The sequence below is a fragment of the Hyperolius riggenbachi genome, chromosome 9 (assembly GCF_040937935.1).
Source record: "Hyperolius riggenbachi isolate aHypRig1 chromosome 9, aHypRig1.pri, whole genome shotgun sequence".
NCBI lineage: Eukaryota > Metazoa > Chordata > Amphibia > Anura > Hyperoliidae > Hyperolius > Hyperolius riggenbachi.
In genome coordinates this window covers 143,205,446-143,221,565 of record NC_090654.1, presented here as the reverse complement: position 1 = coordinate 143,221,565, position 16,120 = coordinate 143,205,446, and the positions used below count along the sequence as shown (strand labels likewise).

The 16,120-nt window shown below is 42.7% G+C and overlaps 1 protein-coding gene across 6 annotated transcripts in view; it reads right to left on the bottom strand.

Annotated features, from left to right (window-relative positions):
• Positions 1 to 16,120, bottom strand: part of SEMA6C (semaphorin 6C) — a 464,232-nt gene that overhangs the window by 286,131 nt on the left and 161,981 nt on the right. The window contains exon 3 of one of the 6 annotated variants that reach the window (XM_068253592.1): positions 2,690 to 2,738. The exons of the other annotated variants lie outside the window; for them this stretch is intronic. The gene's annotated coding sequence lies outside the window, so the exon portion shown is untranslated. The remainder of the gene's footprint in view (positions 1 to 2,689; positions 2,739 to 16,120) is intronic. 6 annotated transcript variants of the gene reach the window in all.

The following is a 16,120-nucleotide window of genomic DNA, read 5'->3' as shown; positions in this document are numbered from 1 at the left end:
TAAACACTTCTACAGTGCCGGGTCCCCTGAAAAAAGGCAGACAATTTAGAAAGCATTTCTGTTTGTTAGAACATGAATAAAGCAGTTATAAATAAAATGCAAAATCAGCTTTCAGTGTAAAAAAAGTGTACTTTGGGAACGTATAATTTCTAAATGAATAATAATACTTATGCACAAAAGCAAATATGATAACCGTATGGCATATAAAAAGGAGGGAAAACATGTTTTATTGAATATTATGTCAGGGTTTTATAACGCTTTAAGAATCCATATTTGCTGCCAATATCTATAGGTTTGTACAAAGGGCAAGATGATATGAACTACACAATTATAATGGGTTCTACAATGTAAGAATGGTTAGCATGAGGAATATCTTACCACAGGAAAATATTGTGGCAAATTCCATACTTGCATTTCAAAAGGGCTTGTCTGCTTTCTTTACTCTGTGGAGCATCCACAGTTTTTAATTACTGGGTGAGATCATGTTAATGAGATTTTTTTTTTCCTCTGGATTGAGGTACAGTGAGGCTTAAGGGCTCTTTCGACCAGAGCCCGTTTTCTGCGGTGTAACGTAAAGTCGAAACTTTGCGTTAACCAAGGTAAAATGAAAGTCCATAGACTTTTATTTTACCTTTCACACCCGATGTTGCGTTTCGGTTCGACACACTCGGGAGCTTTTAATCGTCGGGAGCCGGCGATTTCCCGTCAGGTGAATTAATAGCCACTGCCGTTGATTGCGTCGCACTGCAACATCCCTATGACGACGCAGGCTATGCAACGTGTGCAGGAGAAGGGCTCCTACATGCGTTGTTAGATGTGAAAGAGCCCTAACAGTTGGAAAGTGATGGGCTGATGTCTTTTTTCAGCCTAGATAACAGTGTAACATTTTACTATATCTTTTAATATGACATTTTCAGTGCCTCAAAGAGGTAAGAAAAGTTGTGCCTCAATGATAATATTTAATTTTCACTGTGATAATTTGTCTCACTTCTTGACATTTAGTAGATAACTCTCTCTTACACAATGACCGTTGACAGGGACAAAGGCAATTGGTAGAGTGTGGAAGGGTCAGAACCTTGGTCAAGTTTTATTGATGTCCCTCATGTCCTGTCCCAAGAACCACCAGGGATCATTTTAATACCTTACAGGTACCAATGGCAAGGAATGAGGAGTTATACAGTATGCCCATTAGTTGCAAAGGAAGCAATAAAACTCCAGGATTTATGTTTTACAAGTAGAGATTTAGATTAATCTAACTATTCTTAACTATGGTTGCAGTTTACTACGTAATGCTAAATTATACAGTTATTGAAGCTGGAATTTTTTTTTGGGTAAAAATAATTTCAGTAACTGAAATACACAAATACATATAGGTTCTGTCAACATTTTTTTTAAATCTCAGAGCTTTGAAATTTCACAACAAATACATTTTAGCTTCTATCCAGGAACTCAATATAGCGATTTGCAGAAGAAAGAGGCAGGTGAAAAAAAAATACTTCAATTAATGCCAAATCAAATAAGAAACAATGGCTCCAGCCTGAGGGCAAAGCTCTCAAAATCAAATCACTTCACTGAGACTAAGATCCAGCAGAGCTCTAGGGAATGTAATAAAAGTAAATCTCTCAGTGGGATTGGGGAGGGGCTTTGAGAGCAGCTATGAAGGGATAGGTTTAAAATATTTTTTTCTCTTCCTGTCCCAGATGGCGTAGACCCTGTACCTGCATTCAGATGTAAGGCAGTGTATTTTCCAAAAGAGATCACAAGATGTGCACATGGAAATGACAAATGGCAGCATTGCTGGAACACTATACCAGAATATTGGTCTGTAAATAGGAGAACTGGACCTGCCTATTCAGTCAATACAGCAATTGTGACTACTGGTATAAACGGTTTATAATAAACCTGATACATTTTGTGTACCTTGTTTACCAAGAGAATGACCTGAAAAAAAAAAAAAAAAAAAGAAAGTTGCAAAAATGATTGGGCGTAAGTAAAAGGTGGAACAAAAAAGAACTACTTTCAATCTTCTAATCAGATTGTTTTCCAAACCATGCCTGTCTGCAGCTTGTCTAAGGCCTTTATCTTTTCCAGCTAGTCATTCACCTTCCCCTGGAAAAACATGGTCAGTGTGTGGATCTCAGAGAGGTGAGATCCCGCCCGTGCACTTTGCATGCACCTGTGCACACCCCTCCTCCACTGCACCCTGCCTGCTCATCTGCCCTGCCTGCCTCTAAAAACAAGCTTGATCTTGTCAGAGAGTTTTTGAGCATCTTGCTTTTCCTTCCTCTGGGTTGAGGCGTATTGAATTTCAAGAAGTTGAAGTTGATGATTGCATGTCCTTTTTAATCCTAGACAACTGTAAATTGGTGAGGCAGCCACTGGAAGTAGCCTGCAGATTCTCTTCAAAGCAGTGGTAATAAAATGCATGAAGAAGACGAATTCTTTTAAAGAAATAACTTAGCTACCATACTCAGAGAGTGTGATTTAATGCACAATGTACTATATATTTTTTATATTTTCCTTTACGTCGATGGAGAAAATCACAAATAAATCGTGGCTTTTTTAAAGCATGAGAAGCATTAAGGATATTTGGTTGAATCGAGCGTAAATTTGATGAAATATTGGCACGATTAAAAATGCATCCACTTTAACCCGCAGGCTGCGCATAATGTAAATGTAATGAGCTTACCCCTTCCCAGGAGAGCCATTACCGGAGCTGTCCTCTGTGTATGTACAGGCTGTTAGGGAAATACAGAGGTTTAAATTACTATGCTACTGTAGGGGCCAATCAGTTAGATGGAAGTGACATGCAAAGCTGCAACCATCTTACTTTACCTGTTTTTTAGTAGCATCAGCCATAGTTTAAAGCGGAATATAACCCTGCATTTCAACTTTGCTCTAAATTATTTTTTACAGCATATTATATGCAAAAAGCATTTTTTTTTTTACTAGACCAGCATTGGAAGGGTTAAACACAGAGGTTTAAAGTTCCGTGGAGAGATATGCAGAAGTTCAGATTGTTACATTCTATTTAGTTATATGTATCTATTGATAAATGTTACACGCTCTTTGGCTGTCCTCCAAGCTCCTTCTCAGTCAGAGAGATGAGTCACATTCAACACTTAGATACATTTATGTAAACAAAATGTATCTATTTCAGCTTCGGATGCGTCTGCAGAAATCTCCAGGAACTTTAAAGCCCTGTGTAACCCTTCCAATGCTGGTCTAGTAAAAAAAAAAAAAATGCTGTTTGTATATAGTATACTGTAAATAATGTTTTAGAGCAAAGTTGAAATGCAGGGTTATATTCCGCTTTAAGACACACAAAACAATGGCAAATCAAATTGAATCGAATCCCGGACATGTCGGATTTAATTGGATCGTAAAAAGAATCATAATCAAATCGCACAAAAAATCGTATCGTGTAGATTGGGCTTTAGCTTCTTTATCTCTCCTATACAATCTCCCTGCCAAACAGCCAATCACTGAAGACACAAGGAAGTATTCATTGATTTTCCCATTTTCTAACTTCATGAAACTATGGCTGTTTTTTTTCCTGTGCAATCAGCGCAGAAAATGGGAGTCAACATGGCTAGGTAATCTGAGATGTCACAGGAGGGGTTTCACTAGAGGGGTCACTTGAAGAGGGGTCACTTAAAGGGTGGTAACTGAAGATTTTATCACTGAGGGGGCTTTCACTGATAAGTTTGTCTATGTGGGGGCTGTCACTAGAGGGCTATCACTTAGGAGGATTTTACTGAGGCTTTCTGATTGGGGCCTGTCACTGAGGAGCTATGAATGGAGGGGCTGCCTGACTGTGAGCTGCAATTGGAGGAGATACTTCATGGGTGCTGTCTTCAGAGGAGCTGGCTGACAGAGATCTGTCACTGAAGGAGTAGTCACTGAAGTCTGGAATGGAGCGACACAGACTTTCATTGAAAGGCCTGTAACTGGAAGGAAGGGGGGTAGGTCTGTTTCCTCTCTGGCAAGGTAACAATACTGCATTTACTGTTTACTTTTTCACCTACTTTTTGGTACGTTTTCAATCACAGTGCTGAAAAGTTATTTTAAACAGAATATGAAAAGTTATCTCCTAGGAGAAAACATAGGAATTGGATTGGGCTCATAGACATTTGGCAACCAAGAACAATGTCACACCAAACGTATTAGGAGTTTACCATTTACACACTTGATGGTGATACCCATCTTTGCCATGAACTCTGCCTAGCTTTCTGTAAATAACTCTTAAAATATCCACTTTTTATCTCCAAAATCTCTTCCTTCACATATTGCACAAAATATTTTTCACACACCATTCACACAAGTCTAGATGTGGATTTCATTTGTATTGTAATAGCTATCACATTTGAGTTTTTGGCTCCGCACACATCTGAGTGTGTGTGTGTGTGTGTATGTATATGTGTGTGTGCGCGCGCGCGTGTGTGTGTGTGTGTGCGCGTGTGTAATTTTCTTCAGCTACACTTAAATATTGTTATAACCTGTGCTCTGCGTGAAACCTCAATGCGCCTAACTTCTGTCTCCAAATTCTCTTATTCCAATTCAAACAGAAGCTTGTCTCTTACAGTGAGAAAAACAGAGCATAAGACCTCACCGAGGTTATTTTGGAGGTAGATAACAGGGTAGCTTCCTAGAAGAGAACATTGGTTGGCATAGGCAGCCAGCACATTTACAGACCATTTGTGCATGCTGATCGGAAAGAGTGTCTGATGAAAATGTAGCAGGGCTGCAAGCTCCTTAGACAAGGCTCATTGAACACAGGCTTTTCTCTAATTGGATGCCAGGGTGGAGGAGCGCACTTTGCAAATGAATGAAGCGCATAATTCCCCCACATATAACCAGAGTACTCATTATTCTTCTGTACAGTCAAGCTGATCAGCTACAGCCAGTGTGATATGAGTCTGCAACTACATTATTAGCTCTTACAGTGCGCCGCAAGCTCCTGAATACTTTACATGAGTACATTGGAATATGCGAGGACCAGTTATAGATACACTGTTGTGGAAACCATTTTGTCTACTGAACCAAGATTCATGAGGATGCAGCTTTTTAATCACTACTGATATCTGTGAGGTGTAGTGTAAGATGATAAAGATCTCTCTGTGTTCCAGTTAACTAGTTAACTAGTGATGTAAATTCAGGGCTTAAGTCTTTGAACACTGGAAAAAATGGAAAATATGGGTGCAGTAATATTAACAATACCCCCCCCCCCAAACACTTTACTTTAAAGTAAACCAAGCACCCTATTTAGCACCCAGGGCATCTCTATAGCACATTAAAAATGCAAGCCAACAAGGTGACTCATTAATAAAAAAAACTTTAAAACAATTTTGCTTCTTATTTTTAAATTTAAAGGTTTAGCACAGGCCTTTACTATCCTATTTAGGTTTCAGGGAGATAGGACTACTATTTATTTTATTGCACACATTAGCATAGAGAAAACAAAACGCTTCAGCAGGGGGTATGTGTAGATTGCACAAAGTGCTTCACAGAGTTTACAGATGTCCCAGAGGCTATCTTCACACAAAACAAAACAAACACAGAACATTTATATCGCGCTTCTCTCCTCGCGGACTCAAAGCGCCAGAGCTGCAGCCACTAGGACGCACTCTATAGGCAGTAGCAGTGTTAGGGAGTCTTGCCCAAGGTCTCCTACTGAATAGGTGCTGGCTTACTGAACAGGCAGAGCCGAGATTCGACCCCAGGTGTCCTGTGTCAGAGGCAGAGCCCTTAACCATTCACACCTTTCCAGTGGATAAATAATTGACAGCTAGAAGGGGAAGGGGGGGGGGGGGACATGGCAGCTCCTATAGCTACTAGAAACCAGGCAAAAAAAGTGGTGCTTAGTTCCCTATTCCTATTAACTTTTAATTCTAACCGTAACATTCCATTAACTCATATGCTATTCTTTACCCTTAAATTATTACCCACACTAATACAAAACCTTACTTTAAACGTTACACTAACCTTCACAATAAGCCCAAGTGCAGCCACATTTTTGCAAGCTTTTAAAAGAACATTATTTTAAATGAATTGTGCACAAAAAAATGAAATGTTTGCAAAAGGAAAAGGAAATATGTGCTGCACCGATTCATCGATTCTCTCATCCTCCTTAGCAACCTCTAGCTGCCTGCTTACTCCCCTTCACAAGTCAGTCTAAAGACGCAACTCCTATTAAGGTTGCCATACACTGGTCGATTGCCACCAGATCGACCAACCGATAGATCCCTCCCTGATCTAATCTGATCACGGAGGAATCTAATGGATGCCCATACACTGCACACAGACTTTAATCGATTTCAGCATGAAATCTGCCGCCTGCCTTGCCGCCCCTGCTCCCCCGGCCAGAAGCAATAATATCACCTGTCTGCCGGAGCAAGTCACCGGGATCCATTCAGTCACACTTCTTTCGGCGTCCTCCATGTCCTCTTCACTTACGGTCTCATCCTGTGGCAAGAGGAAGTTCAAACAGTAGATGGCGCTCTACTGTTTGAACTTCGGGCTTGTCACAGGACGCGACAGGAAGTGAAGAGGACATGGAGAAGAAGGCCAGTTGGAAGAAGTGTGACTGAACGGACAAGCGATGTTGCTGCTGCTAGGCTGCGGCGAATGCGGGTGAATCGAAAGCCGCAAGTGATGCGCTCCCAACCCACCAGTGATTGAGCAAAATTTTTCCTTGGGACCGATCGACCGAATCGAGCAATGCCGGATGGCAATCAGTCGATCGGTCAGCATTTGCGTTATCGATTTCAAAGCAGATTTCGATCACCGTGATCGAATCTGCTGTATATCGGTGGGAATTCGAGTTAGTGTATGGGTAATTTTAAAGACATCTCCCTTAGCTCTCACGGGACCTAATTAATTACTCAGCAGCATATAATATGGGGAACTACCTAAAATATACATTCAAAGTATATTCACACAGTTTACCCTTCTACTACATACAATTGGTAAGATTGTATATAAAAAAAAAAAAAAAAAAAAAAAAAAGATTGCATCATATCATCTGCTACATACGTTTGATAAGACTGTAAAAAACAACAACTAAAAAAAAACATTGCATCATATCACTAGTGGGCACCTTAAAGAGAACCCGAGGTGGGTTATACAAATCCTGATTGCATACCGAGGCTGGGTCTGCAAATAGAGAGGGGATCTAATTAACATGTATAAATACATCAGAGGGCAATATAATAGCTTGGCGGATGAGCTTTTTGTCCCTAGGCCTTCTCTAAGGACTAGAGGACATGATCTGCGCATGGAGGAAAAACGTTTCAGCCATTTATTTAGGAAAGGGTTCTTTACAGTAAGAGTGATTAAGATGTGGAATGCATTGCCACAGGAAGTCGTTATGGCAAACTCTATACCTGCATTTAAAGGGGGCTTAGATGCTTTCCTTGTGTTGAAAGACATCCATGGCTACAATTACTAGGTAATGCCTAATGATGTTGATCCAGGGATTTTATCTGATTGCCATCTGGAGTCGGGAAGGAATTTTTCCCTTTAGGGGCTAATTGGACCATGCCTTGTAAGGGTTTTTTCGCCTTCCTCTGGATCAACAGGGATATGTGAGGGAGCAGGCTGGAGTTGTACTTTATACTGGTTGAACTCGATGGACGTATGTCTTTTTTCAACCAAAATAACTATGTAACTATGTAATAATGCCCAGCCTCTGTTGCTATATTATCTCCCCCCAGGCCCCCCCTGCTCTCTGCTATGCCCCCCAAAGTAAACCACTGTGCTAGCGACACACAGCGTGTCACCAGCAGGCTGTTTACATGTATACTGTCATTCTTGCCGTTCCCCCGCCTCCTCTATGTCACCTACAGTATACATGTAAACAGCCTGCTGGCGACACGCTGTGTGTCGCTAGCACGGCGGTTTACTTTGGGGGACATAGCAGAGTGCAGGGGGGGCCTGAGGGGAAATAATATAGCAACAGAGGCTGGACATTATATGCAGACCCAGCCTCTGTATGCAATTAGGGTTTGTAAAACCCACCTCGGGTTCTCTAACACTGAATTAGAACAATTTAGAATCAGAATTAGAAATATTTTAATCGCCAAGCACGACTGGGTTGTGCCCGGAATTGGGTTTGGCACATACAATAGCTCAGAATAGCGCTAGGAAGTATAGTTAACAGAACAAGAATAAACAGGAGTGCAAAATTACTAACTATAACAGGAGTTCAATACAAAAATACAATGAACATTAAATGTGAAAAGTAGAGTGCATTTTCAACACATTTTACTCTGGATGAGTGAGTCAGATCCGGCAGGAGTGCAATTAAAAGTTCAAAACGGGAGTGCGAGTGGAATAGAATAACCAGGGTGCAGGTTCGAACACAGTTACGTTGGATAAGTCACAGCTTGGGAGGGGTATACACGGGAGGTGGAATGACCTGAAGGAAATTCAGGAGGTTGACAGCAGAGGGGAAGGAGTTTTTATGCCTTGTATTTTGGTGGACGGCCTAAGGGTAGCCGACTCAAAAGGGGTTCCTAGGGTGTGAGGGATTTCCGGCAAGCCTCAGTGCTCTGGAGCGTAGTCTGGAGTTGTGGATGAGGTCCAGTGATGGGAGAGGTCTTCTGATTATCTTCTCTGCCGATCTTATGACTCTCTGAAGTTTGTATCTGACATCTCCTAGCTTCACGACTTCAGTCCTGTTGGTCAGGAAGTCTGATCTACCGGCGCAGGGTGGGATGGACATTCAGTTCTGTAAGATTGGCCTGCAGTATGCAGGGACAAATGGTTTTCAAGGCCGAGTTGAAGTCCAGTAGATAGATCCTGACATACGTGTTCGATTTGTCTAGATGTTCATTTGTGAGCTCCAGGCAAATGTTGATTGCATCGTCGGTAGATCTGTTTTCTCTGTATGCAAACTGAAGCAGATGCAGGGGGGGGAGGTAGAGAGCTTAGTATGGAACAGGACCACGCTTTCAAAGGTTTTCATTATGTTGGATGTTAGGGCCAGTAGTAGTATTTATTAAGGCCAGAGATTCCATGTCTCTGTGAAGCAGATTGGGATATTGCTGCTGAGCTCTCTCTTATTGCTGAGGAGACGGAGTTTGTCTAGCTTGTTGGAGAGGGAGCAGATGTTCGGTAGGAGGATCAAGGGGATGGCTGACTTCAGTCCTTTCCTTGAGTCTCACTTGGACACCTTATCGGCAGCCCCTCTCCTGTCGGTGCACAGTGAACAGATTTGCAGAGCCTGCAATTTGTTGGGCATGGCACCAGACTTTGTTGTACAGCAGCCTGTACTCTGGTGGGTGCTACAAGTTTCCCATTGGAGAAGCTGCGACCTGCTGTTGCTGAAGCGTTGGAGTGGCACAGGGTCGGTAACTCTGAGTGGATGGTGTAGGGGGTGTAGAGGAGGAAGTGGTGTTAACCAAATCAAAACAGTTCATGGCAGTCCACAGATGGCAGATTGGTGGCATAGCTGGTGGCAACAGCCCAGTACAACAGTATCATTAACAGATCATGATGTAGCAGACCCGCAGGCAGGGGCGCCTCTAGCCATTTTGTCACTCCAGGTGAAAAAACCTGTGGCGCCCCCAGGCCCCCCCTGTGGTTCCCTCCCCTCTCCCTTCCACCCCCTTCATGAAAAAAATGTTTCAAATAAAAATAATCATACTGCGGCAATGTTTTCACCATGAAAAAATCGTAATGCAGCAATGTTCCACCATAAAATAATCGTAATGCAGCAATTTTCCACCATAAAATAATCGTAATGCAGCAATGTTTCACCATAAAATAATTATAATGCAGCAATGTTTCACCATAAAAAAATCGTAATGCAGCAATTTTCACCAGAAAATAATCGTAATGTTTGCAGCGTTTCACCAGAAAATAATCATAACGCAGCAATGTTTCACTAGAAAATAATCGTAATGCAGCAATGTTTCACTAGAAAATAATCGTAATGCAGCAATGTTTCACTAGAAAATAATCGTAATGCAGCAATGTTTCACTAGAAAGCAATCATAATATGGGCAGTGTTTCACAAAAAAAGAATGCACATGTAGAAAAAAAAAAAAAAAGCCTGCAGAAGTCACCTCTCCCAGCGCACAGCTCATCGAGTCATCTCCCTGCAGCCAGCCGCTGTGAAAGTCCCATGCTAAAACAGGCAGAGCAGGGCTATGGGAAGATGGAGCCAAAAGCCCTGCACCGGAGACACAAATAGTCTCCAGTGCAGGGCTTCGGACATCATCTTCCTGTAGCCCTGCTCTGCCATGCGGAGGTCATTTGAAATCGACGCCAGTAGACTTGGGCGCAGGATACAGCCGATATATGGCTGGTCCTGCTGCTGCACAAGTCCCGGCCGTTTTAATTACTATTCCCCCTCCAGGCCACCATGGATAGTGGGGGAATGATATAATTCGGCTTCCAGCGATTGCTGGAGGCCGAATTATTGTGTTTTTTTATCAACTTCGGCTCCGTCTTCTGACGGCGCCGACGTTACTCACTGAGCGCTGCAATAGGAGTGATTCCTATTGTAGTCTAAGGAGGTGCCGGCTGCGCTCAAATCTAGCAGCGCTGAAAAGCACTGCTCTGACCTGGCGGAAGACTCTGCAGGCTGAGGTGAGCTGCGGGATTCGGCCAGCGATTTGGCACAGTGTCTATTAGACGCCGCAAGCGCCGAACCATGGGGGTCACACAATCTGGCTGCGCCTCAGGTGACACAAACTGACAGCACCTCACACAACCGCTTGGTCGGTGAGGCTGGTGGATCAGGCACCCCTGAGAGAGAGAGAGAGAGAGAGAGAGACAGTAGCAGATAACAGAGACAGACCAGGAAAGTGGGAGAGTGACACAAAAGTACATGAAAAGGAGAGGGGTGAAGAAAATAGGTGGAAAGGAGGAAGAAATGGAGGAAAGTGGAGGAGAGACAAAGTGAATAAGGGATAGACAGATGTCTCTCACCACAGGTGGGCTTGTTTGACAGAGAGCACACTGGGAGCATGTTGAAGCACTGGGAGGGGGAGGGGAGGGAGGAAGAGGGGGATGGAGTCCATCAGGGCAATCACAGGGCACTCAGACACATAAACTTTTCAGCCCTGTTACAAATGCAAGGCACCTTATGTAAATAAGGCAGACTACCTTCTGCAGAGCCTGTGTCTTTGCTCCTGTCACTAGATGGGGGAGGGGAAGGGGGGCTGCCTCACACACAGTGTCGCTGACAGTCCTGTCCCTCTACTCACATGTCAGCCGTCCAGCTTCTGTGCTCCTCCCTGCACTCCATCCGTCCTGCTGATTGGTAGCTGGCTCCCTCTCTTCTGCCCTCCAAACACAGCATGCAGCTGAGCCATCTGTCTGCTCACCTGTCTCTCTGCTCTGATGCCCCTTCAGGGGGGATGCAGGGGGACATAGACTGGCCACCTTCAGGGGGATGCAGCATCCAGATCGGCATCTAACTGACTAGCTCCATGCTTGACTGGCGGTGGGCGGAGTTAGGAGGCGTGGCCACACGCAGTAAACACTGCGTCTGTGGCTGCTTACAAAAGCTGAGGCTTGGAGCAAAGCTTTCCCCTCTGCTTATTGGCTGGCTGGCGTCAGGGGGCGGAGGGGAGATGGAAGTGTCGCTACACGCACGTGTAGCATAGAAAGAAGCTGGCTGCTGCTGCCGGTAGGAACACGGGCACAAAATAAATGACATGGCAGTAGGGACAGGCGGCCGCAAATGCGCCTTTTGATTGGCACAGCGCTGCAGGCAACTGCTTGTACTGCCTGTGGCAAGAAGCGCCCCTGCCCGCAGGGCTCAATCTTAGCACTTGGTAGTACAGAACAGTTAGTAGCAGGCAAATCTCAAACAGGAACAGTCCAGTACAGTATCAAGCTGCAATGATGTACAGTATGTAAAAGTAAATGTTCAGTTATGTACATATATTTAAGACAGCTCAGTGCAACCAGGGGATGCAGTGTATTTCACCAGGCAAAGCAGAAGAAACAGCAGAGCAGCCATAAAGTTCAGTCAAGCTGGAGTGCAGATGCATGGCCCTGACGTCTACCTGTCACTAAATCAAAAGTAGCAATGCAAGTCCTGTATTCTGCCCGAGGAAAAGATTTCAAGAGAACAGAGAAGAAGTGAGGTGCATTACAACTATGGCAATGGATGTTCCATGTTCTGTTAATGCTTTTAGTGAATGCGGCAATACTATAAGAGCCTGAAGAAGGCTTGATGGTCTCACAGTGGGGCTTAAAACCACACCAACTAGTTCAAGACCAGACAGGCTTACTACACTAAACACAATACAACGAAGGCAGCCATTGCGATGAGCTTTTAAAAAATCTGTAAATCCAGTTTAGCTGATGTTTGTTTTTAATAACTTACAACAACCCTCCTGTATATACACAGCTGACAGTTTAATGGCCAGAAAAGGTAGCTGGAACTATTTCTAAGTGAGAATTTCTGTGCCTCTCTAATTGCTGGATTACAAGTAAATATAGAATGCCAACTTCATCGATGCTCTACTTCATTAAGGAAGAGCGATACACAGCACTGAATGAGTCACCTTTCCTCAAGAAGCAAATAAACATAACTCCCACGCGAGTGTTGAGCTAGTAGTGGAAAGGCCTATTTGTGTCATCCCCACCACGGTTGCTTACTTATTTTAGTCCTGACACACACACACACACACACACACACACACACACACACACACACACACACACACACACACACACACACACACACACACACACACACACACACACACACACACACACACACACGACTTCAGCCTGAGTGTTCAAGATTGGGTTATTAATGATTCATTTCTGTACCTTATTCAGACAGGAAAGTGAAAGGAACCAGGAGATTATATTTCCATGTTTTACCTCGGCGGTGGTCACTTTTTCACATAAATTGTGCAGCACTGGTATCTGTTATGTTTGCACCCTAAGAAAACTCTAATCTGTCACTGCAAAATCAGACATTCTCTGACTGAGGGCTGGTGCACACCGGAGCGGTTCTGGAGCATTTTTTAAAACGCTTGCAGGGGGAAAACTGATTGGTTAATGAAAGTGAATGGGATGGTGCACACCAGAGCGGTTCGTTTTTTACACAAACGCAAACTCAGGGGCTGCAGCATTTTTTAGATTTCTGAGGCGGTTCTGCCTCAATGTTAAAGTATAGGAAAGTGGAAAACTGCTCTGAAAAATGCTAGTTCAGAGCGGTTTTCCAGGTGTTTTTGTTACAGAAGCTGTTCAGTAACAGCTTTTACTGTAACAATATTTGTAATCTACTACACAAAAACGCTCCAAAAAACGGTAGGCCTGTTTAGAAAACATGGCTAGAATCGCTCTGAAATCTGCTCTAGCGTTTTGCAGATCTGCTAGAGGTTTTTGGTGTGCACTGGGCCTTAAAAAGTGACTTTACTAAATATATACAGACCATGAACTCCGCAATACCATAGCAACACATGTGGTAACCCGTAAATGTGCGTGGCTAATGGGTTAACGGCTAGTGCACCCCTTTACTAATAATAGTAAAATTGCCCCATGCTCCCTGCAGCGGCCGACTTAACCGTACTTTACTGTATCAGGCCCAGTGTGTCTTGGTCTGAAATAAGACAATCGATTTAGTTCAACCGAATAATATGGCACAACACTAGCCCGCACCCTTCCTATCCCAGTTGATCTAGATAGAAGGAGGAAAAAAACCCTTACAAGACTTAGACTTGGACCAATTTTCCCTAAAAGGGAAATACATTCTTCTCCATTCAAAATGGCAAACAGATAAAATCCCTGGATCAACACTGTCAGGAAGTACCTAGCAACTATAGCCATACATGTTCTTCAATGCAAGAAAAGCATCCAAGTCCCCTTTAAGCACAGACATAGAATTTGCCATAACTAATTACTAAAGAGATGCTGGAAGCATTTTTCCAACATTATTTGTTACGAGTACATGATCCAGTCTTGCTCACTGCCCTGGGCATACATGATGCTGTAAGCAGGTGTGTCTGATGCCAATAGAATATTTTCACTATGATTTTGGATGAATAGTCTAGTCCAGTGATCTGCAAACTTGGCTCTCCAGCTGTTAAGGAACTACAAGTCCCACAATGCACTGCAGGAGTCTGACAGCCAAAGTCATGATTCATAAAGTCAAATGCATTGTGGGACTTGGAGTTCCTTAACAGCTGAAGAGCCAAGTTTGCAGATCACTGGTCTAGTCTAGTGAGTGCATGTTTTCTTTACATGTTGTTGCAAAATATAGGCTATCTGTTCAGTGATTTGTGTGGCAAGACTATATAAAGGTCTAATATGAAGCAGGTCAGCACAACATTGTCAATGAGCATGAAGATAAGCATATCAAATAGGATCTGTACTGGACTGCAGTCTTCTTTTTGCTTTCAAACAAAGAAGACGAACATGGTTCAAAGGGAAAAGTGCCATTCCCCTGTCACTGCCATAATGTAGTCCTGGCCTGCCAGTAAAACACAATCTATTTTCTCATGATAATCACTTAATATCTTTCATCATTTTTTTGCACACCTAATTTACATTTTCAAATGTTTCCCTGGAGCTTTGAATCATAATATCTCTGTGTGCTTCGTAATGACATGAAGATGTAGATTGTTCTCTTCCTCCCCTGTGATGATCTGCATAGCTACAGGGCAATAGGGAATTAAAAAAAGACAGAGAACAGGCTGGCAGTCATCTTACAATGGGCATTATAGATGAATATTTTCAACTTTATGCCAAAGACATCTGTGAGCTGTTTCAAAAAAGACCGTTAACGCTTTGAGAATCTAGATATACTCACTGGGTGGTATCATCTAGTAGACGTCTGCTTGCACTGGAAGATATCTATTGGCAACAACATTCACTAAGCAAAGTCAAGTGTCGTGCTTTTGCCTTTCACCAGCATTATTGGAAGGTTGGGTTATAGGAAGAAGGGGACAGGCTAAACACAATATGAGACACCTAGAGAAAGTATCTGTGTATGTTGCAGACCCCACGACGGCCCACTATGTGGAATGGCAACGAGCGGTTACTGCCCTTAAATTGATATTTGTTGACAATACCAAGAAGGCACTTTTGCTTCAGAAGCAAAGGGTTTTTGAGCATGGGGAAAAATGCGGGGGTACGCTCGCCTGGTTGGCTAGGGAGCATGAACCGTCCACCTCTATCCCAGCCACTACCAACAGAGACCGACTACCCCAAATGACATTAATAACGAGTTTCTGAGGTACTATAGCTCCCTATACTCTAGCAAATCCCAGAGCAGCGCGGAAGAGATCAGTTTTTCTGACTGACTGTAACAATTCAAAAACCTGACCAATGTACCACACGCCTATGTAAAATTTTTCCCCAATCATGAATAAAATAATTGAAAGCTCAAAAAAAATGTATTGAAATTGTACATCAAGTAATTGACAATCCATCACACATCATACAATTCTTGATAAAGTTGGTTTGAAATTTCCAACATGTCCAATCTCCAAAAATCGAAAAAAAACAGGAAATTTTATCGGATTTATCGAAAACAAAGAAAAGCTCTCGATTTTTTGGGACAACCGATCGAAATGATAGAATTGGTGAAAAATTTGTCAGAACTGAAATATATCAGTTGTTGTCAGGTTTATATCAGTTGCTGTCAGTTATAACTGAAATGACAGCTGATGAGCCATGTTTCCCTATGGCTCAAGTGGGCGTCATAAAAGTTTTACTGTGTGCTCACCAGGGAGCTGTTATGGTGTAACAGCCATTTTCAAAATGGTGGACAGAGAATCCATTGATCACAGTGGACAAACAGGACACATGAGAGGAGTAAGAGATTGATGAGTAGACTACACGGGAGGAAGTATGACATGTGTACGTTTATTTTGAAATTTAATTTCCAGGTTAGGTTTGCTTTAAACACAGCCTGAATTGTGAGTGGGGTGTTATAATGTAGTGTAAACCTTTATTTTAATTGTGCCATGTTTTGCTTTTTCTTCCATTTTTCAATGTACAGTCTGTCCTTTATTTGAAGTGCTTTGCTGATCGTATTAAATTTAGTGAGTGGTTATGAACAAAACCTATTCAGTCACAAATGAATCATTATTTACATGCAATTGAAATGCCTAGTCGGAAACAAATCAAAGTGGGAGAGTAT